This window comes from Chiloscyllium plagiosum, unplaced genomic scaffold (genome assembly GCF_037043375.1).
Source record: "Chiloscyllium plagiosum isolate Xiang-an unplaced genomic scaffold, Cpla_swu_hap1 HiC_scaffold_15, whole genome shotgun sequence".
NCBI lineage: Eukaryota > Metazoa > Chordata > Chondrichthyes > Orectolobiformes > Hemiscylliidae > Chiloscyllium > Chiloscyllium plagiosum.
Window position 1 is genome coordinate 34,149,158 of NW_028270153.1, and position 22,707 is coordinate 34,171,864.

Below are 22,707 nucleotides of genomic sequence, written 5' to 3' on the forward strand. Positions count from 1 at the left end.
ATCCCATTCATCTGCAATTGCCAACAATAATCTTCAGCCTGGTAATTGCAGCCTAAATTGGAAATGTATCCTCATTTCAAGATGTATATCTGAAAGTGTTAAAGTATAAAAAAAACTGTATTTAGTTTTAGACTTTATTTATGCTACCTTTAATGCACATACTTTAGAGCTTTTCACACGTTAAGAGGCACTTTTATTTTTTTTAAATGAGAGTGAACAATAAATTCCAGTATTTTCTCTGTTTTAAGTAGAATTCCCCCAACAGCAAAAAGTCTTTAATTGACACGTCCAGGAGCAATTAGTTTCAATAGATGAAAGGGAGGTAATAAAGGAATGTGAGGATAGGCTTAAGATGCCTCGGGATAAACACTGACACAGACTACTTGAATCAACTGGACTTGCTTGTCCTCTTTTATGCAGAACTGTATGAATGAAGAAGGTCGATTACATGCTGTAACCAGTTAAAGAGTGGCAAAGATGCATTTTCTCTACATGTAATAGGAAGGATCTGGAAGGCTGTTAAATAGCTAACACAGAATTGAGGGGAACTACGTCCCCATTTACTGGAGACCAAATCCAGGTGGGTTTCTATTCGACAAATATCCGTTTACCCAACTGGATTAACCGCTTCAGCAGTGAGACTTCTACTTTAGAAATGATTCCCCGAAAATTAACGACACATTTCTTTACCGTTTATTAGAATTGAAATATTGGAAACATGCAAGAGGCTTCGTTGAAGCTAGTTTTGTTTTAGTTTAACACCGATCATCCGATGAAGTAATTTCGTGCTGTGGGTGGATAATTGAGACCTCAGATTGTCCAAACCATAAACGTTTGGAATTGTTGGAGGCGTAAAATTTTACATTTAACTGCGTAGCGATCGGAAAGTGGTAATCGGATTATTTGTTAATCCAGACTAGTATGTCTAAAATAAAAGGGCAGGAAGAGCAATAAAACTACTGCCACATTACACAATATACAGAATGTAGAAATCCAACATGTATGGAAGTCTGTTGTGTTCAGTGACTGGTAAAATGATGCGCCTGACTTTTAACAAACTAACACTAATAGTCCTTAGAAAAGAGACTATTGTAATCAGAAAACAAGATGAAATGTTTAATTCAAATCATGCTTAGTGTAAACCGTGATCCAAGTTGCATTTAAACTTGAAATAAACTGAAGATTGTCTCATGATCACTGTAAAATATCCAAGAGGTACTGCCTTGGGTTATTAAGTTTTGTTTTTATATAAATCTGTAGGTACAACTGAAACATAATAAATTAAAATCGACATTGTCTTACCAGACTGCTCTCTCAATGTAGAGAGATGACTGGTGGTGGTGTAAACTGACGGTTATCACGCCTCAGGCAAGGGGAACATGTTAAGAAGGACAACAATCTTTATGGTAGCCTCAGCCGATGCAGGAGTTGAACCCACAATATTCTGATTGGCAAACACATTTAACCAATCATTGGGTTCTTTGATCTATTAAAAAAAATCACAAAACTAATTTGACATATTGAATTGGTGAAAATCGGCAGCGAAATTTACCAAGCGACATTAATAAATAAGGTGTGCACTGTTACAAAGGATTAAGTGGAGAACAAAGGATTGCTTGGAGGATCAGCATAATCGGAAACGGACTTTGCAATTATCAATCCTCTTAATAATGATTATACCATCCATGCATTCAACTGAGAAATCTATATTCATTATTATTCTCGATATGGCGTCAATGAAAGATCGAAGCTTCCCTGATGTAGCCGCTTTACAAATTTCTCATGAATTAAAGAATTGTCGAAATGTATGAAGGAAAATATTAATCCGGCATGTTATGAAAAACCGTGAACTCAATTTCTTGAAAGCAGCTTTTTTTCCCCCTGGAAGACCAGTCGATGCTGGCACCCCACAAATAGTAACGTAGCTATTAGAAGGGAGGTAGGATATGTTTGATCACCCAATCCATTCATGGTTAAAACTCACAATGATAGTCACCACATAGACTGCAAGCATTTGTCCATACAAATTCCAACTATCCAATATCAGCGTTTACCATATCACCTTGAACTGACCTAAACACAGAAACGTCTCAAGGAACTGTAAAAAAAGACCTGTCTTCACTACTGTTGAAAAATTTCTACTGGGGACATACTTTAAGCGTTTTTGTTTTCATTTTCACGTTTGATTTTTAAAATATATATTTAAAGTTGTTTGTTTGACCCGATTCCCGAGCCACGTTTATTGGTTGACCAAATGAAAGACCCAGGAACTACTAGAAATGTTCAGAGGGCCAAAACGGAGATCTGAGGAAGCAAATGCAAAAGGACGATGAGCTTTCCGAATTGATGAAAGTTCATCGTTAATCCTGATTCTCTGTCCGGATGTAGTCAGAGCTACTGCATTTCCGATTTCCGACCCCCCCTCCACCCACCCCAGCTCCCCGATGGCAAAACTGAGTTACATCTGCGTTTTAATTGCGTGCACGGAAAATTACAAACGCACAGATAACCAATCCCGAAATATTCCAGTTTTCTCATTACTATCACAGTGCAGACTTTTTTGTTCTTGTTCAGCCATATTTAAAGTGAATAAAAAGACAGGGCTGTATCGACGAAACTCCAAATATGAAGCAAGGGAAATAAATAAGAAAAGTGGGGATAGAAAAGATATACTTAACAAATATGAAAGTTCTGCTTTAATTTAGCCCGGGAATTGTGTTCACTGATTAAATAACAATGCACCTGTACACACCAAGATAAAATGGAATAAAATAAACCAAGAATTAGTGTATCCACATCATAGGGTTCGTAAAAAGGCAGCTTAATGTATGGGAAGAAGACTCAGTCCGAATGGAGAGCCAGTTGTGGTGATGGATTCCCAACCTTGAGAGCCACTTTAAGTTGCTTTCTTCTCAGTTGCTAACAAACTCGTTGGCTATTTCCCATTTTCCGCTTTGATTAAGATTTCCAGCTGTTACTTCCAGGTTACTTGTTTCAAAATCACTTACTTGTTCTTTAGTTTATATTTGCACACAATTGGAATGTTAAAGGCAATGCAAACACTGCTTTTGTCTAATGTGGATACGTTTCCTATAATACAGTAGTGATTAGCTGACAGTCAGCGGATGGAAAAGCAGTGGAAAGACCTGTCTATCTTGCGTGGCCTGACGTTAACGATGTGGAGTTACAAATAAATCAATCTTATTACACTAATCATTCGATTCTACTTCAAAAACAAAGAAAGTTTGTTTATTTATTTTAAAAGAAACAGTGGAAACCAATTGAAGTTGCCTTTATTCGCATTACCTGTAGCAATGCTTATACTGCGGAAATAGGGATACTAAAGTGTGCACTGGAGCTATATTAACTATCCCTACGTATCATTCCGTTCTACACGGAATAGACTGAGCTCTATACTTGTGTCGCCAGATTAGCCTTTCCATTGTACGATTTGTACATTAATATTTTAAGAACCCAAGAATATGCTATCATTGGCAAAAACTCGATTTCAAATGTATTAATGGCGGAAACAGCAAAGTCACTAATGTAATTTGAACTCTTATGGAAAACCGAAGGTGACATACCCACGTGGGGCGGCAGGATGGGTAAAATGAGAGCAAGAATAGCTTCACAAAGCATTACCGTGCTAAAAATACACCGGATTGCAATTAATTGATCTTCGCAAAGAGCGATCACATTTAGCAATCCTATCTGAAATGGAACTACATATATAATCTTCCCTGTTTATATTTTTAGAATCCTTTATCCTAAACAATCTATTTCAAAATCTACTTCAAGAACATAAAACGATATTAAATTTGTGAATCTGATCCAACAGAAGACTTTGTTGGAAATTGAAATTGCGAACAGGGTTACTTTAGAACAGTATTACTGTGCGGCTGTATCATGCAGATCCTTGTTAGTTCAATTTAGCCGGTTTACAATATTTAAGACTAGTTCTCCATATAAATTTTCACTTATCCTTCACAAGAAATATTAGGTTTAGTGTGACTCGCTCCCGTTTAGTAAATTACTTCTCCAGAAACATCCCATCAATTGTTACGCTCAACGTATTCTCTGAGTCAAAACGCTTCCGATTTAAGCGTGTATCCAGTACGTGAGCACTTAATCTCACGGGACACTTCAATGCAGGGCTGATAAGAGTGCCGCATTGTTGCAAGTACTATCCTTTGGATAAGGCGTTGAACAAAGGCCCCATTGAGATGCAGCAGTTCTTTGGAGGAAGTACAATTGGAACTTGTAGAAAACAGGTTGGGCCCACTATTCCTCCCTCGAATAGCGAGTGAAACAAAAAAAAACCCGATCATTCATCTCAATGTGGTTATGAAACGTGCTAAGTCTTCCTAGAAGACAAGAACATCTCAGAGAAATCACTTAACTGTGAAGTTCTGAGAAGCAGTTTAGACGTTCCATAAATGCACATCCGAGATTTCCATTTTGTGTTAGGGATAATTTTGTGCTAACCTTGCTTTGTTTCGATACACGTTAAATGGTAGTTCAGTGGCTGAAATGAATGTACGTTTAAAATTGTAAAAATACTTCATACTGATAGACTTGATTCGAACGCTTAGATTTCGGATCGGAAATGAAGAGTATGAACCTGGAGGGGGCGCTTTAATAACACGCAATACTGCAGTATGGGAGAAAGCCAACACTCCACAGAATTATAATAGGTGGTGCAACGGGGTCAACAGAGAAAACTAAAGGGTTCACCGATACGCCCCGATGTTACAGCATCGACAGTGAAAATATATTGTTCAACTATTAATAGGCTGTTTCGGATTGGTGAAAATGCGATCAATTCTGTTCATCGATATAGCACAGAGAAATGGCTAGACCTTCAGTTCCATTGAACACCAGGTGATGTAATAGGCCATCGTGATGGACTTTGATTTATATTAACCAACAGCTAGAAGGGAGGGCAATGAGTGACAAAGGTTTGGGGTTATGGGGCAAACAAAAGTGTGTTTGCATAAAATTATGTTCTGTCCAACTCTATCATGTTTAATCTGTTTTGGATTTTAGTACTATTTCCTGGTTCTGTTTCATCGGCCCAGTATCCAAGACCATTCAGTACGTCTGTTCGCTGTTGTCTTCCATCTGCACACATAAAACAAAACATCAAAATGTGTATTCTATTCAATGGAATGTTGTACATAACGCAACTGCTGTTAGAATTGATCGTTTAAAACCCAAAGAATCTCAATAGATCGCGCCAGTGAAGTGAATTTAGAATCTTCGCCTCTAAACCTCCCAGTCTGACTGAGTTCGGTACAGTAACCTCTCGTTACCAATACATCACAACCCTTCTAAACACAAAAATCTAAGCTTGTTTGTATATTTGACATGAGGAAAAAAAACATTTTAACGATAAGATTTTGAATTTATCTGCAGCGATCTCATGTTTTAAGACAAATCGAATAATGCAAGGGCGACCTCAACTATGATGACGTGGGCCATGGTTACATAGCCTTTGAACGATTTGCTAAGATTCATTCTCGCTTTATTTCTTTGTATCAACGCAAGGAGTTCACACAAATTGCTCCCTACAGTTCAAACTGATCTCTCCTATACTCTTTTCCGAGTCTAGTATTTACGCATATACTCTGAACAATTTAAATAGCAGAACTACAAATGGAAACACATTGACACACCTTAAAATGACATTTTGTCACGCCTGCACGTCAGAGCGAGCAGAATAAAAAGATTCTGCCTGCATTGAGCAAATATAGGGTCGAGTTTTTGAGGTAGAAAAGCCCGGATTGTTTTGTTGAATTCTAGATTGCAATGTAGCATTCTATTAAATTTCCCTTATTTAAACTGACAATACAGTTTATCAATCACTGGTAGTGTTTAGAACATCGCCCCTTTCCGAAATTCTTTTAAATAATCCGTCCAAAGCAAATTGGTATATAAATGTGCGACTGAATATTGACATTTGTGAATATGATTCATGTAATAGGCAAGAGTTAATAGTCAAAAGTAAATTAATGGTACAAGATTTTTTAAAAAATAAAAGCCAATTTAAGAAGGTGCCCTTTAGGTCAAATGCAATGCTGACTTTGCGCGAGATATTAAAAACAAACCCTTTGAACATTGCTGACAGGGCCCTATCTCAACCCATTATTTATAGCCCGACAACATTTTATGAGGTTCTTGTGTTATAACAATGAAGCAATGATTGTCATTAACCTTGGGGTTCCATTAAGTGAATTGCCTCCGTTTTACTTCTGGCTCTTGAGGAAGATTGGCAGAGAGACAGGTACGAACACAAATAATTTCAACTACTGAAACCAGGTCCTTTTAGGCAAAATTGCTATTTAATAGTCGGCTGTGCAGGAATACAGCAGCGAGAGAGAACTCGCCTAATCGAGCCGAGAATGTACAAAGTAGAAGATCTACTAAGCTTCGGATTTACAAGACCGCACGCCAGTTTACAAATACAATGTGATAATAACTGGAACAAATCGAAATCTATCATCAAAAAGAATAAGAGAAATCACAGCAGCTGACTGAAACTACACCTCGCTGCTTTTGTCCGGTGTTGGTATTAATTCAATCTAAACTACAGGCTGGCCCACTTATTACATAAGGTCGAAGAAAATAACGTTGCGTAGGCGCTGTAACTTTTCGACCGAAACCTAAACGCTAGAATTTAAAAAAAATTTGGATCTTAAATATTAAAAGGGTAGACTTGCCCTATTTGATTACATAGGCGGATGATATTGTGGTGTTTCTTTAAAGGCTGCTGCGTCCAATTAAATTGGGATTGAAGTTTGACGGCCCCTCTCTTGGCATTCACCGCGTGCCTTAATTGTATGGACATTAAATCAAGGTCCGCTGTGAACACGGAGAGCAGGAGTCAGCATCGCCAAGTAACAGAAACTGTCCGGTTGGCTCTAAATCACCAATTAAACAACCTTTATTTGCATTGAAAATCCACCCACTTATTGTTATTTCTTTAAAAATACGTACTGGCCGAATAGTTGAACAAAAGAAAAAAACATATAACACATGAAAACAACACAATCTTCATCGATCAGGATGCTAAGTTCCGTGCTTCTGTAGTTTAAAGATAAAGAAAACAACTCTCTACAATTTAAGGGGCTTTTTGCTCTTGCTTCCAGTTAATCTCCACGTTCAAGACCAGCACATTAATATCGATTGCAAAATCCAGTTTTTCTTCCCAAATTACAGTGTAGACAGGACATTGCGCATTGTTATTCCGCCTAAACCCATAATTACAGTGTATAGCACCACTAGTTTTTAGCAGATTTACCGATTCCATTGCCGGGTAGCTTCTGCGTCGGATGAAAGTGTCCCTGACACATCCATTGTTAACGAACTCCAATGCGCTGGCTTTTTTTTTGGTTCACTTGAATAGAGCGGGGAAGGGAGAAAAAAAGGCGATTGATCTCCCTGCATTCACTGTTTTCATGCCCATCTCGTTCTACAATACTGAAGAGAAGGGATCAGCAACTCTTCCCAGGCACCAGCAATGGTTAGAGCTGCAATCAGCTGAAGAACGGTTGGTCCTCCACTCCTCCATCCCAGACTGTTAAAGAGGCGAAAAAGCTTCTGCAATTTATCCGGTCTCTTTATCGGACTAGAGGCAGTTTGGTCCAGTCCTGGCGCTGCTGCTGATCTGATCCAGTCTAACGGATTAATCGCTCTCCATCCAGACAAGCGACACATCTGCTGATTGGGTTCAGCACAAGAGGATTACATTGGACCCATGACGTCATTGCTGGGCCAGAAGTTCTCCTCCATTAACCAAATCCTGATCAGCAGGATGTCCTTGAAACTGAAGGAGTGAAATTCTAAACGAATACCATCTTGTAAACAGTTTCTTTTAATTGACGTATTACTGAATGACAAAACCCTTCTCCTCCAACACAGTTCTGTGTTGGGTCCAAATCGAGCACATATAACAGCACAGCTCACATTTAAGAACAAATGAAAATTCAAGTTTTAGAAAGACACGGTTTTCATTGTCACTTCTGGCCAAAGTGCTAACTCTCCGCTTTATGTTCTTAATATCCACACACACGTATGTGAAAACCTTCTCGTCGATACCCCGATATTGCCTGTATTTAGTATTATTAATATTTTACGGTTCGTATTTGGCTTTAGATTTATTTCATTGCCAAAAAGCTTAAACAGACAAAGGTTTTACAGCTGCATATTGATAAAGTTAGATCAGTGTTGAAGTATGCAAAAACCTTGGTAACGGTTTAAGGGCAGACTGATCGCTGTCCATGGTATTGAAACGAATCAGCACTTTTTATACCTGTGAGGGTGACCTCATTGTTACTTAATCCGGACACATCTCTGACAGTGCTGAATTTTTGCTTGCCACGAAATCAAGCGGGACTTCTTAATTACTTCTGAATACGCTTGGTGAATATATATTTAAAAATTGCATTGGCTGCTTATGAGCAAATCGAAGACAGATCCATTCTCAGGCAGAAATAAAGGATACAACGTTTATTTAAGTTCAACAATTTATGCATGTGTTCAGTTTGTCTGGTGGAACAACACCATTGTAGCAATATCTGTATACATGTAAATTGCTTCATTTCAAAGGAATTACTGCATGTTTTAAGCCACTACCCGTTTAACAGTGATGTCGAGTTCTTTGCTTTTTAATCACTTTTTCGAGACGGATCTGTGATGTCACTTAGATAGGTTAGCAGAATTACAATTACGGAATGCTAGGTGACAGATTTATAACAGAAAACTGAATAAATGAATAGATTTATTAATATTTACATATCGTCGATAAATTATCCAAAATATTTAAAATAATGCTACACTTGAGATTTAGTGTGCATTTAAAATATAGCACATTTTAAATCATCAGCCCTGAATTGTGTATTCTTCAACACACTTTGTCCTCTAAAAATTAGACAATATGTACTCGAATAAATGAGAATTAACTGTTTACTTGAGTTTAATGAACAGTAAGTTGGAAATTATGAGATAAGATTCCTTGCTTTATGCATAAATCTCTCAACTTTATTTTGTTTACAGCTTTCTGCAAAATGTTCAATGAAATGGCAGAAATATGTGATTTACTGTGCTGTTCCATTAGCAAACAGGACACGGGCTTTTACATGCATATATACGAAATCATTTATGCAAAGACTTTAAATAGTGATTATGGAGAATCTTCCTACCACTCTGCACTTCAATTTCTGCGGACCGCAGTGGAAGGCAGGCAAAATCGATCGATATACCGGAAGAAAATGTAAATGATTGCGACTCGCCATTTTCTTCCTTTCCCTAGTCTACCACCCACTGTTAGAAGAGACAAAGAGCCAAGCTATCTGCAGCATTTGAGATCGGTATATCGATTGATTTTTTTAAAAAAAATCTTTCGAGATGTCTGTATTTGGCTTTAAAACTAACATGATTCAGAGATCACAGCAACATCGAGCATTTGCACTGCAAAGTCTATACCGGGCGCAGCCTGGCCACATGTACTGTTTGGATTTCGGACTGATCGGTGGACATTGATCTCAAAATAAGGCGCGCTTTCCTCCCGATAACGCACAAAATATTAACTGCGAAAATCTGTTTTTCCACATTTAATACCACATCACGCCCACATGTTGTGATTATTCTAACATTTTAAAAGAGAAGCAGGGCCGAAACTCAAAATATTAATACTTAATCGTGGTGGAGGGCCCTGTGCCCCACTTCTACGGGCCAACGCTTCTAGAATTTGTCTATTTCTGCTACATCTTTTTCAGGTAGGCCCGGCAGCTACTCTTACACAGATCATCCTAAATCATATTTTATCTTGCTTAACATCAGCAACGCGCATTGGTATTTGAGAGCAGAATATACAAGGCATCGCTGCATTAAACAACCACATTACTCGCCTAGAATTGCTTCATTTGCCGAGGGCGGTCACCCATCTTTCAAACTATGGTCTTCTTCATCCCTCATGCTTCATGTCTGTAAAAGAAGCTGAGATTTTACTGGAAAATAGTTCGAAGCCGGGCAAAATGGGACGTTACAAGCCTGATGTCCCGGATTACCGGTTTCTTGGGCCGCACATCTCCATCTGAACGAGGCCGCGCCTTCTGCATTACAATAACACGCTCTCTCTCTCTCTCTCTGTTGCTTTCGCTCTCTCACTGGCCTAGGCAGCAAATAAACACCATCAGGGGGTCAAAAACCTTTTTACACGCCTCCATAGACATTCTTCAATAGCGTGCATACAAGCAATGCTTATTGTTGGGGTAGTTATGTAAGCATCTGCATTGGGAACTTTGACACAAATTATAAACGGAACTTTATTACAAATTAAATTTTAGAACCATTGTGTTTATATTTTGACTTAGAAAATCCCCGTTACCTTTATGGCTAAAACGCACTATAATACTCTTTACGTTTCTTCTTGTTGGAAAATGTGTTTTTGGTTTCAAAGATGGAATTAAGCCGTGGAATTGTTGCGGGTCGAAATTGATGGGACACACCTTGCAGTAGAATCCTTCCTTAAACGACTGCAGCCTGAGAACGATTAAAACAAAACTGCATAGCTGTAATTCGGTTTTAAATCGAATGCCACGGTTTTAAACTTTAATTCGCATAGAATTCCGTTCATGTTGTTCACGTTAGAAGTTATGATACAATACGTAGAATTATACCACCGAATATTTGCAAAATTTGGCTGTCAATTATAAATGCATCATCTTGATTCTCAGTATTGTTCGTTATACTCCTTTGACAACAAAAGCTCCAGTTTGCTGTGTTATAATGCCAGGTCTAACATTGAGAATTTCTACATAACCGAATTTCTGCAAGTTTTGTTGGTTTATCTTTGAGAGGCGAGGACACAATACCGGATTTCCATCAGGAAATGTACAATCGAAGTGAAATCAAACCTAAATAACTAAGCAAAAACAAGGCCAAAGTGTTCGGATAAAAAATTCTGTCCTGTGGCAGGGAAAGCAACTGCCATTTTAATGTGTCACTGATTATTTTCATAATTTGTTTTAATAATATGACCTTTTTTCCATCAAAGTTTCATCTTCTGGTATATGTGTTCTATATTCTATGAAAGCAACGCAAATAAACTTATGAATGCAAGAGGGTATTTGAAATGTGTTAGCAATCATAAAGAAAGCAACGGGATTCTTTTTTTAAAGATTTGGGCAAGTCAATATTTAAAATGGAACAGGAGTAATACCCGCATATTCCCCTCTTCCCCCCACCTCAGATAGAACTGGTAGAGTGCTGGAACTATATAAATTTATATCTAAAACATATGTCATTATAATATTTTCTAAAAAGTAGATTTATGGGATTGAATAACACCTAATTTATTGGGTAACTCCCCCTTTGCTCCCAGAAAAAGAAATCAAAATTTTGATAGTTTTAGAAGTATAAATATCAAAGCAGGTACAATTGTGTCTATTTATTGTGTAGAAGTGGACAATGACCATCATGGTTATAATGGAACTTCGACCTGCCCATTTCCGCACATCTACAAAAAAAATCTCATGAAAACTGTGCAGAATGCGTCAATATTTATCCATGGGAAACCACGATTTCTATACACAGATGAAACGTTATCACCAGCTCACAAATACTTTAAAAAGTGTTATGTTAGTGTGTCTATGTAAGCACAAACCTCCCCGCCATATGTTCCTGGGCTTACACACAGGCTGCTTAAGCGAATCCAGTTCTCGAAGCATCCACAATACCCAGCAAAACCCAAACCAATAAACTGCTAAGCAATTTACCACATCTACTGATTGGGTCAATAGGTTACTCAGGAAAACCATCCTTTAAACAAAATATTACGCGGTTAACCTCGCAGTGCTTAATATTTTCACATCTAACTGTACAAACAAACCATAAAAGTCAGGCCTTTCGTCGCTGAATAACCCCAAAACATATTTTGGTGGTGTGCTTTGACAATCAAATCTGGCCTTATTTTAATGGGTTCTTCTCACTGTTCTCGTCATTACCTTTAAGGACAAAACCATCTAACTCTTCGTCCCTGGGAATAGCTTAGATGCTGTGGTCACTGATTTTTGTTGTTGTTACTGCTGTCCAGGGTGATCATTCCTACATTCTTGGCCCAGTGACGGGTCCGCGGTCACAGCGGGAAACCCCTGCTTGACAAATCATTCATCAATTCAACTAAAGATGGATACAAGTTCTTCTGGATTTGCAAAATGGCATATTTGATTTACAGCTAAAACCAAATCAGACATAAAATTGTTCAACATCCGGAAAATGCACCGATAGACCGTTTCTTGCTGAAAATGCATGAAGCTTTTCTCAAGGCTGTTTACTATTAGAATGCAATGGAGTTTGTAGTGGCTTATTTCCGTAGAATGATTTCTCCAACGTTACGGTTTAATTTTCCTGAGATAGTCTTAATCGTCCCTTTGCAGGAGAAAATGTTCTGAGGAGCATGCAGAACATCTCGATCGACCGAAATACCAGATTATTCTTAATGCATTTAATCCCAATTACCTTTGATTTCATAAGATGTAGTTCTATCAACCAAGAATATATGTTACAGATTATCAACATATTTTAATGACTAGTCACACCCTCCTAAAAGTTGGCCTTTTGCTAGTTCCGTTTAATATATTTTGCAGTTTTATCATCAAATTAGTTTTAAATAATGTTTTGGGGTCTGCAGTAGGCAGCCGTTTCTGAGCGTATGATGTAAAGGTATAATTTTGCAAACATTTGCAGAGACCTGGGCCTGAAGTGCCATCAGCATTATAGTGGAGTATAAAAGAAAGGCGTAAACAAAAGAATTCATTGTTAAGAGGGAACAATTCAAGGCCTGAAAGCCCGTCTCTTACAATAAAGAGTGCGAGCGGTGATTTGAATGAATGGAGTGCCGTGAAAGGGGGCCAGCTTCAGCTTGGGACAAAACAAAATGGTAATAGGCCACATTCCTTGTGGCCACCGGCCACTACAACCCCATAACAGGCACAGGCCAAGTGTGATCACAGATACTTTTAATTTTAGTTTTGTATCATTTAGAAACATATATGGACCAATGTGGAGTTTGGATGTTGCTTTTAGTACTGATTCTGAGACAATCACCCGACTTGTGTTCCCGCGGGAAATATTGAAAGCTTGTCAGTTTCAGGTAAGAAAGGCGCGTATTCTCGCCTCTACATTCTACTGGTCTGTTCATCACAAAGGCCTCTCTCTCCAAAGATCACTTTTACGTACTTTTTTTAAAAAAACAAACACCATTAGACAGTATTCATTGGATCCCTTATGGCTCCCCAGAATTTTTTAAAGCACGCGGTAAACAGTGGGTTGTTAATTCTATGAGAAATGATCTGCATTAAAGAATGTGAGTTGCATTTGGAGGACCGACTATGGTATTTAGTCTCAAGAAGAGTAAGTTCAATGTCCCGATGCAACGTGCGAAGTGTGTTTTCAATCAAAATGGCTTTGCAGGGTGCAAATACACACAATTGTATCTCGTTTAGACATTTATTTAGTACGCGTGGGTCTGGTAACATCTGGGCTTGCGTGAATCAAGTTAACAATTCCGGGACAGAACACTCAAACATTGCACCTATTGTGCATAGGTCTTTCCCTAACGATTTCTAAATGAATACTGCAAAAGCTTGAAATGATCATATTTCAGCAATGTACATTGAAAAAGATGACGTGAAAACTTAGTATGATTTTGTTTAATGTTTGGCCTTGTATGACCCATTATAACCTGCTGGAGGCAAACTAATACATTTTGATTTGAAATCACCAATAGGCTAAAACTTCTGCGGATTGTTCATGAGTATCCATGCACAGATTAACTGCAGTACCAGTTATCATTTATACATATATTGGTGCAAAGTCTTCTTTCAGTGACATTTCGGGTTATGCCTTAACTAATTGAAAAGCAAATATGAAAAGTTTAACGAATTTAATATATATATATATATTGAAAACTCATTCTAACTTTGAAATCGATTCATTTAATATTGCTGATACAAATCCCTGAAGTAATTGTATTAGGAATGAGCTGGGCAGAACTAGTGATATGATGATTGGTACCAAGTAAGGCTCTGCTCTCCGCAAACAGTTTACCTTTAGCCAACCAGAGAACGTGCATTGATTCTTTGATTTGCAACAGCAATTTGGCGTCCACGACCTATAAGGAAACCATACAGTAAACACTACATTGACAAGTGAGAAGATTTTGAACAGCACCTGCTTAAACAGTCACAACCCAGCAGAGTGTTGCCGTCTGTTCAAATCAACTTGATCAACCAACGTAGTTAATAATGTTGCGTTTACATTCAGCAGACGAAATAAGGAAACAGATCAATTGGAAGAAATCTGCATGCAGCAGTGAATACTCGGCGGAAGTGAAAGTATCTCTCCAAAATATAAAGGAAAACTGATTTTTTTTTCTCTGATTGGGTAGTTTTGAGCTATTATTCACACTGAAAGGGGCTGTCAGAACAAAGGGTAGAAACACATTCTATCGAACAGAGCAAACTGTAACTGTAATATGTTTTAAGATGCCCTTAAATGTCATTTGTTTTATGGCTCTGTTAAGTTTTCACTGACATCAGTGGATGCAGAATGAAAGAAAGTTCTTAAGTAAGCAGTTGGTGAGTTAGAACAAGAACTGTAGCTTTTGTTACTCGGGAGAAATGGCCAGAGACCCTTCACCTCGGGGTTAATTATATTTCTCTCATTCAATCAAGGGACGCCTTTTCATTAAATATTAATCAGTTTGGTTGGCTTGGACACCAGAAATACATTCTTAAGTTTTAGCCTGAAATGGACTCACACATTTTTCAAATTTATTTTGTCTTTATGTCGTTATAGACATCAGTAAAACTACAGAAAATTTAATTAGATTCGCCACAGTCTTGACTAATCATACCTTTAGCAATGACGCTAACGTACATCTGGAAGATGTGACCATGTGCTTTGACCACACAATATTGGAATAATGGCACCTCTGTAAAATGAATCACAGATCTGATGCTGCTAAATAACACAGGAATAAAATTAGACTCTTCAGGAATAAATAGATTAGGTTCTTGCTATAACAACGAGTAAACAATGTTAGAAGCATTCGAAAATTAAGTTTAAAACCTAGTTTAGAGATGAACATTTAAAGAGATCAAATCATAACACGGTGCTTGAATAAAATACTGGATATGCAGAGTTGATGTAGACAACTCAATATTATTGAGGTTTATTTACAATATTAGTAAGTAACTGGCACGGTCATCTCAGTCCGAAATTAAAACCTTCTGCTTTAAAAGTAGCAAACTGTTCCGCATTTTTAATGGCTACTGTACCAGACATCATGTATGGACACTACTCAGATTAAAGGTATATTGACATATAGTAACTGCTTCCACTTCTACATGCGGGATAAGAAAATTTATTTTTTAAATGACCCATATTTCAGTGGAGTGCCTATCTCACACAAATTCCTAGTAAAATACGACTGTTTGCTTGTTTCTCTATCACAATAAACATATGAACTTGGAACACATGAAAAAAAAGACTCTTGGTCTAGCAAAATGTCCAAATATTAGGTTAGTTTTGAACCGATACGGTAAGTAAAGAACCTGCTAGGTTTCCTGCAGAATTGTGAGTATCTCGAATATTCATAGTTGCTGTGTATTTAACTGTCATGGTTTCCCCACATCTGTCAACAGCAGTGCATGTTCTTGCAGGGGCATTTGAACTCGTGACTGAAGTCAGCAGGAGGAAGGCTTTAGGATTTTTCTTCACTGCAATCGCATCCTGCATTACCAGCCGACAAAATGCTATATCTCTGAATCTGAACAGAGGTAACCCATGGCCTAATGTAGAAAGGTGAAGAAGGAAAACATTTACAAGCACTGGATTACATTACAACTAGCCATGAGGTTAGCTTAATTAAAAATGAAATTCATTTCATCTCAAATTACTTGGCACGACTCTTATCGTGATAAATTCTAAAATGATCCAATTCATTAAGTGGTAATAAGCAAGTATAAATGAATAATGAATTCCTGTTAAAACTTTACACAGAAAATATATTGCATACATCAGCGATTTACAGCAGATTCCTAAAAATGTATTTTGCAGCATTTTGAGATGTTTTTTGAATAAAAGTATTTTATTGCCTTTTGGAACACTTTACATTCATGTAGTTATAAGCAAATGCATATATTGAACAATCATTTCCACAATAAAAAGTTAGAATATATGTCCGCACTGTTAGTCGAGAATTAAAAAGTGTTGCAACGTTGTAAGCTATTCGCAGTCAGATAGAGAGTAAATCGTCCAGACATGGCGCAAAGAATCAGGTGGAAGACAAGATAATGCGCATTAGATTTAGAAAGTGAAGATGAACAGAATTTTATTGAAAATATAAGGAGAGTCTGATTCAATCATAGTAAAGACCACTGAAGGAAACCTTTCGTTTAATTTAAAGGTAAAGGGAAGGTTGAGACATTTTCATCGCAGCAAGCATCAATTTTCTCCGAATTTTGAAGTAAATTATCCTTTTAAAACCTGCTATTTTGTCTGGGGGGACCCTGAGCCCACGCGACTTCTTTGTCTAGCTGAGATATAACATAATAACATTATATTTTCTTGAAGTGCATACATCAGCGATGAGTGCTGGCATTTAGACTCGAGAGGGAGCGTTTGGCACCAATAAAAAGGATTGATTTTTTTTGTCCGAAATTTAACAAAATGTCATCCACAGAAGAAAATATGACACTTAATTGGCCCGTACATATTTAATGCAATCTCTTAATATTCATCAGCCTCGTCAGGCTGGAGTTGTTGTCCATTCAACTTCTAGGAATGTATTTCCCACAGCTGTAGAAACCACGCACACTGTTGTTAATTTTCCCTTTCAAAATGAAACTAGATAGGTATGAACTTCAGTAGTTAGACGCATACCTAGAATTCGTAATATAGATAAATGAAACGGGATCTTTCCGGGTCCTTCGTTTTTCTAAGTTTCCATAAGGTGATTGGGTTGAAAGAAACAATGAAAACAATGTTCAGTGTAAAAATAATCTTCATGTGATTTTAAATTCAGAATTTATGGAAACTCTGGTACTTATAATTCAGACGACATCTCAAATTGTCCCTCAGTGTGCAAAAGACATATAGCTGACACTTGTACTGTACGTGATGTTATCTCATAACAATGGACAAAACAAAAATCTTAATTCAAGTAGCTGTCTATTAAAGAGAAGCTCCACAGCAAACAAAATTTTGTTAATTGAAGATAGAACCTAAGACGTGGTGTTGCTAAATGGACGCAGTTAAATTGAAGGAAATCAAGAAACACGAATCCGTGGCAAGAGGAGGATTCATTATTCAGTTAACAGTTATTGCGATACACAGAACATTTAATACATGGCTTCACTAACTATTTTCTTGTGGCTAACTTTGTTGAATGTATTTGCTATGATCGGATTTTGCCACATGAACATGATTACATTCCAGGAAAACACAAGGAAAATAGACTTTCAGAATACGCTTCGTGAAACTGGGCAGCATTTTATGCATTATATATGAGTTCGTTTGGTATGTCAACTCATAAAGTTCTATAGAAATATTTATAAATATACACTACTCACGGATACGTAATGTTGGATGATAGGGATTTATTCAACACGATTTGACCGTATAATGATGTGACCATTTGTGCGGGCATGGTTCCTGGTACAATTGGAAGCACAAACTGCTGCAGTTTTCGACCTGCAGACAACACTGTCAATTTACTCAATGCATATAACGTTCTGTTATTGAGATACAATAAAACTACAAGATTTATATATCGAATTAGCGTATTTCAATAGTCAGGATATAGTTTTACTTCCATTTTGAACTGAATTGATTCAAAATGCTGCGGATGAGAAAGTGATCCTATAATTCAGAGAACAGATTATGGTTTGGCTCCTCAGTGCACTAATGCCAACTGATGAAAAGTCCCTTCAATTCTCAATGTAAACCCCTCTTTAGTCTGCAGTGAGGACCCTCTCTAGTTCATGGTGTGAGACCTTCAGTTCACAATATTGGTACTCTCAGCAATCTCCTTACACATTTGGTTGGAGGTTCTAGATATATTATAAATCCAGTTTAAGCCCTTTTTATTGTATTAAAATGGATAGTATTGTTACTAAAACCAACTACTGGAGATACATGAACCTCATGGTTAGTCATTCGAATGTGAACCATAATCAAGTGTAACCAATAATATAACTTAAGTGTTAATGTTGTAGTAACTATTGTGCAGCTTCAGGTCTCAGGGGCAAGTTGAGTAATAAAAAAAAAACCCTTGCATTTATGTAATACCCTACCCAGCCTCAGGTCATGTCAAAAAGCTGTACAGCTAATTTAACACTTTTGATGGGCAGTCACTGTTTTAGTGTAAGACAGACGTCCTTGATGTCTTTGTTTCTTTGTGATATTGTAGATTCTGTGAATTTATTAATTTATAATTTCTTACTATACTTCTGTATTATTTTCATGTCATAACAGGTTTTTATGTCACATGAGCCAAGATCAAGATTAACTTGAAACCAATGCAAAACATTTGCAATGACTGATTTTTGTTCTGTTCAGTATATTAAGGACATAGCTGTGAAGTATAGGTAGATAATTAAAATGTGTTATACCAATCACATGGTAAACACCAGGGGTATTGAAAGGCAACTGGAACTCTTTATGCTTGCCCTTGGGCAACACATGCTCTGAAATACCCTGGGAACTATTAGCAATCATAATTAATTCCTAAACTTCTGCAACCACCTCCCCTGCCTCAGCTATCAAACATGGAAACTGCAAAATATGGCCCCTATTGTGTAAAATATCATTACTATTGCACTTGATCTCTGAGTGGAAAGTAATAGCTAATCTCACATTAATTGTGGACAACTTCGAAGTGTTTGGAGTGGCCATGCAAAACAGGCATTAGGCTACTTCCTTATGCAAATAATGGGCCTAACTCCTTCATTTCAGATCTCTCAAATAAATTGGGCAGACTGAATGGAGTAGGCATGCAGCCTCTTTGGCTCAGATTTTGAAGTTTTGGATATAGCCTGGCAAGTAACTGTTACCAGAAAGGAAATGTTTAATGCTTTTAATGTGGAGCCAAGAAGCTCAGGAAGGTTCATTCCAGCTCCACAGCACTTCTGATGGCTGCTCTCTGCTGTGATCAGCCCTATTCCTGCAATTTAACTTACAGGACTTGTCATTGGCTGCTGTAAGTGTCCAGTGTGATAATAGCTCAAAATTCAATTCTCCTGAAGTTTGAGCTGCTCATCCAAAGTATTTCAATGGGGCCTGCACACTGAGTTTGGGCTGGCTTCTGGCTTCTGATTTAAGGCACACATTTGTAATATCACATTCTTTGCAGCATTACAACAGCAATGCAGCTTTATTTCTATATTTAACCACAGTTTAACTGAAATCCAACATTAGGTTTAGCACAGGTAGAAAATATTCATTCTGAATCCTGAGAAAATGTTATTTCCTGAAATGTTACACTGTCCCTGTTTTCATTATATTATACCTGATACAATGTTTCTGTTTCTGTTGCATTCTTCTTGTCTGTTGTACTTTTGGCCGTTTTCACAGTTTCATTTTCTTAATTCCCAAACTAATCACATTTTATTTCTTTGTTCTTGGCTCCTTTTATAGTCTTTTTAACATCATTATCCAGTTTCTTTTTAAATGCTGTAATCAATTAAGCATCAATCACCACTTGTGCCAATGCACTCCACATTCCAAAACTCTGAATGAAAACATTTCTTCTGATCTCCTCTTTATGTGTCTAGTGCTTAACTTGAGATCATGGCTCTTATCGTTCATTTATCTACCAGAGGAAATAACCTATCCATATTTATCTTGGTTTTCCTTTTAGCTTTTTGAACAATTCTATTAAATCCATTCTCTGTCCTGTTAGTTCAAAATAATGTAACCCTCATTGGCTGTAGCCATTCCTGAACCTGGCTTATTTGATACATCTGAATTGCAACTTTTCCTCCAAGTTGATAATTTAAAACTATAGCCAAGGTTGCAGATGTGGCCCGGTCACATTCGGTACTGTCTTCACAATTTCTTTGCTTTGTATTCAATCTTTTGACATAACTTTTCAAGTTCCATTTGCCTTCTTTTTTTGAAACTGCCAACTAGTTTTCAGTATTTGTACACCTAATATCCTTTGCTTCTGTATTGTATTGGAAAAACAGCTATATATTTTTATTCTTGTTACCAAAAATTGCATCTGCCATTTATTTATTCACAAACCTTGCTTGTTTACATTATTTCATAAGTGTCTCCAGTTTTTCTTGTAATTTGCAAATTATCTGCCACAATTATCAAAGCTCGCCTCAGTCCTGATGTGAGAACAAAATAATTTGCAACATCAGAAATTAGTGTATAATACACTACACTCAAGCCTACAAACATTCTTTTAATTTAAGTTATTAAACAACTGATTCATGTTGTTAGTTTTCTAATTTGGATACTTAATCTGTCTTAGTGTTCCATTTTGTTTTTGCTATGCAACCATTTCTCTATCCCAAATGGATGACCTCTTATTTTTAAATAGTGACTCCCTAGTTATACATTCCCAAACAAAAGGAAATAATCCTTTTCATGTGCACCCTGTCAAGACCTATCAGAACTTCATATGTTTCAATCGTCACATTTTTTTCTTCTAAACACCAGCATATACAAACTTAGCTTGTTCAACATTTCTTCATAACACAAATGCTCATTCAATGTGTTAGCCTAGTAAACCTCTGAACTGCTTCCAATAAATATAGATCGTTCTTTAAAATAAGGGAACCTTACTTTACACAGTACTCCACATATGGTCTCACAATGCCCTGTACAACTGAAGCATAACTTCTCTTCTACCCATTATTTACTTCAGAACCCTTTGGACTTGCTTAATTATATGGTTCACTAGAACACCCGTCCCAGCACAGTTCAGATTTGGCCTTCACATTCTTCAGTGCTACTACGACTGGCGCATTGACTCAATTCTTTGAAACATGCAATTATTTCTCTAATAATGTTGACTCTATGCCAATTTGCATGCGACACAGGTAATAATCCAGAGATGATTATCTTTAAAGTTCTGTTTCATAATTTGGTGCTGACCTCCTAAAACTGACTATGCAGAACCTCTTTTGTTGTCCTGCCTACATCATTGGCACCTACGTGGGCAATGATGAAATAATCTACCTGCTCCAACTGTTAGTTCCAGTCTAACCTTGAGTAGAGGTTCGGAACATTAGTGATGGGCAGGCAACACAAAAGAAACTCTTGATCTTTGCAACAGAAAACAGTGGTAATCCCCCCCCTCACTGTACTGTCCCCTAATACCATTGCATTCCTTTTTGATTCATTCCCAATTTAAATGGCTTCCTAAAGTGACCAGGTGGTTCACATTGACTATGAGGTTCTTGGTTGGGGTTGTTAACCTGGGTCTATCAGGAAAGCCTTGGTTGATCAATATAATCAGGGGATTAGAATCTCCTCAGTTGAGGATTGACTCCAAGCTAGCTGGCCACAGCGAGTGCACTGTGCACAAGTAAATAATGCGTGGCTTGGTGATGGGATCTGGCCTTTGTGTAGTTATTTCAGTGGCGATGGGAAAGAAAAGGACATGCCTGAAGAACATTCACTTACAACTCTCATCTTGGAATTGGGGTAAGCATTTCTGGCATCATGCCTCTATTTGGGAAGCTTGGCTTATTTGACCCTGCTGTTGAAGACTAGGCCCAGTATGTGGAAAGAATGAGATTTTTTTCCAGGCAAATAACATTGACGCAGATGAAAAACAATGAGTAATCCTTCTGAATGTGTGTGGACCCACAAGATTTTCAATTATAAGGGGCTTAACTTTCCCAAAAGCACCAGACACTAAAACCTTCCAAGAGTTGACAGAGTTAGTTAAGGAATATTATGACTGCAAACCTCCTCTAATCCCAAGATGCTATCGGTTTTGTCCAGCACATAAAGACACCAATGGACTGGTGGAAAGAGCCATCCAAACATTGAAGGCAGCCTACAGTGTCAATTATTACCAAAATATCCCGGTTCCTGTTCAATTATAGGACCACCTCACACACAACAACAGGATAGCTCTTGCAGAGTTGCTGATGGGGAGAAGACACCGCACCAGGTTAAACCTGATAGTTACAGACCTGGCAGAAAGAGCATGAAACAGCAGCAGGAATACAATGCCAAACAAATGCCTCCCATAAGTAGGATTGAGGGGATGAAGTTTGGTTTTGGCTCCATGGAAATGGCCCTGTATGGGTATGTGGCGAGGTTGATGCAAGGTCAGTTTCTGTCACTCATAGGGTTCAGGGAGGTGATACAGTTCTAAACAAAAATGTGGATTGCCTGAAAGCTGTTACCTCACAAACTGGCCAAAGCAAGACATCCCTGGCCCCTCAGAACAGCCAGAAGTTTTGCCAGAAACCACACATGCTCTCCCTCCATCTAGTGTCGAAGAAACCTCTGAGTCTGAAAGGATGCAGCCTCAATACTGTTGCTGCCGGAAGAAGAGGAGGAAACTCTCCTGAAACATTCTGGACACAAGAGGTGGGCTTCAGTCTGGTACATGCTACCTGTGCCAGAGTCAGAATCAGAGGAACCGGACCTAGGGTGAAAATGTCGCAAAAAAAG

General features: G+C 37.7%; 1 long non-coding RNA gene across 1 annotated transcript; it reads right to left on the reverse strand.

The window, feature by feature from the left end:
- Window positions 1–1,101: 1,101 nt before the first annotated feature.
- Window positions 1,102–10,265, reverse strand: LOC122560136 (uncharacterized). The gene is made up of 2 exons (XR_006314658.2): window positions 7,301–10,265; window positions 1,102–5,121 (listed from the first exon to the last, which is right to left on the reverse strand). It is a non-coding gene; the product is annotated as an uncharacterized LOC122560136 (long non-coding RNA).
- Window positions 10,266–22,707: the final 12,442 nt, after the last annotated feature.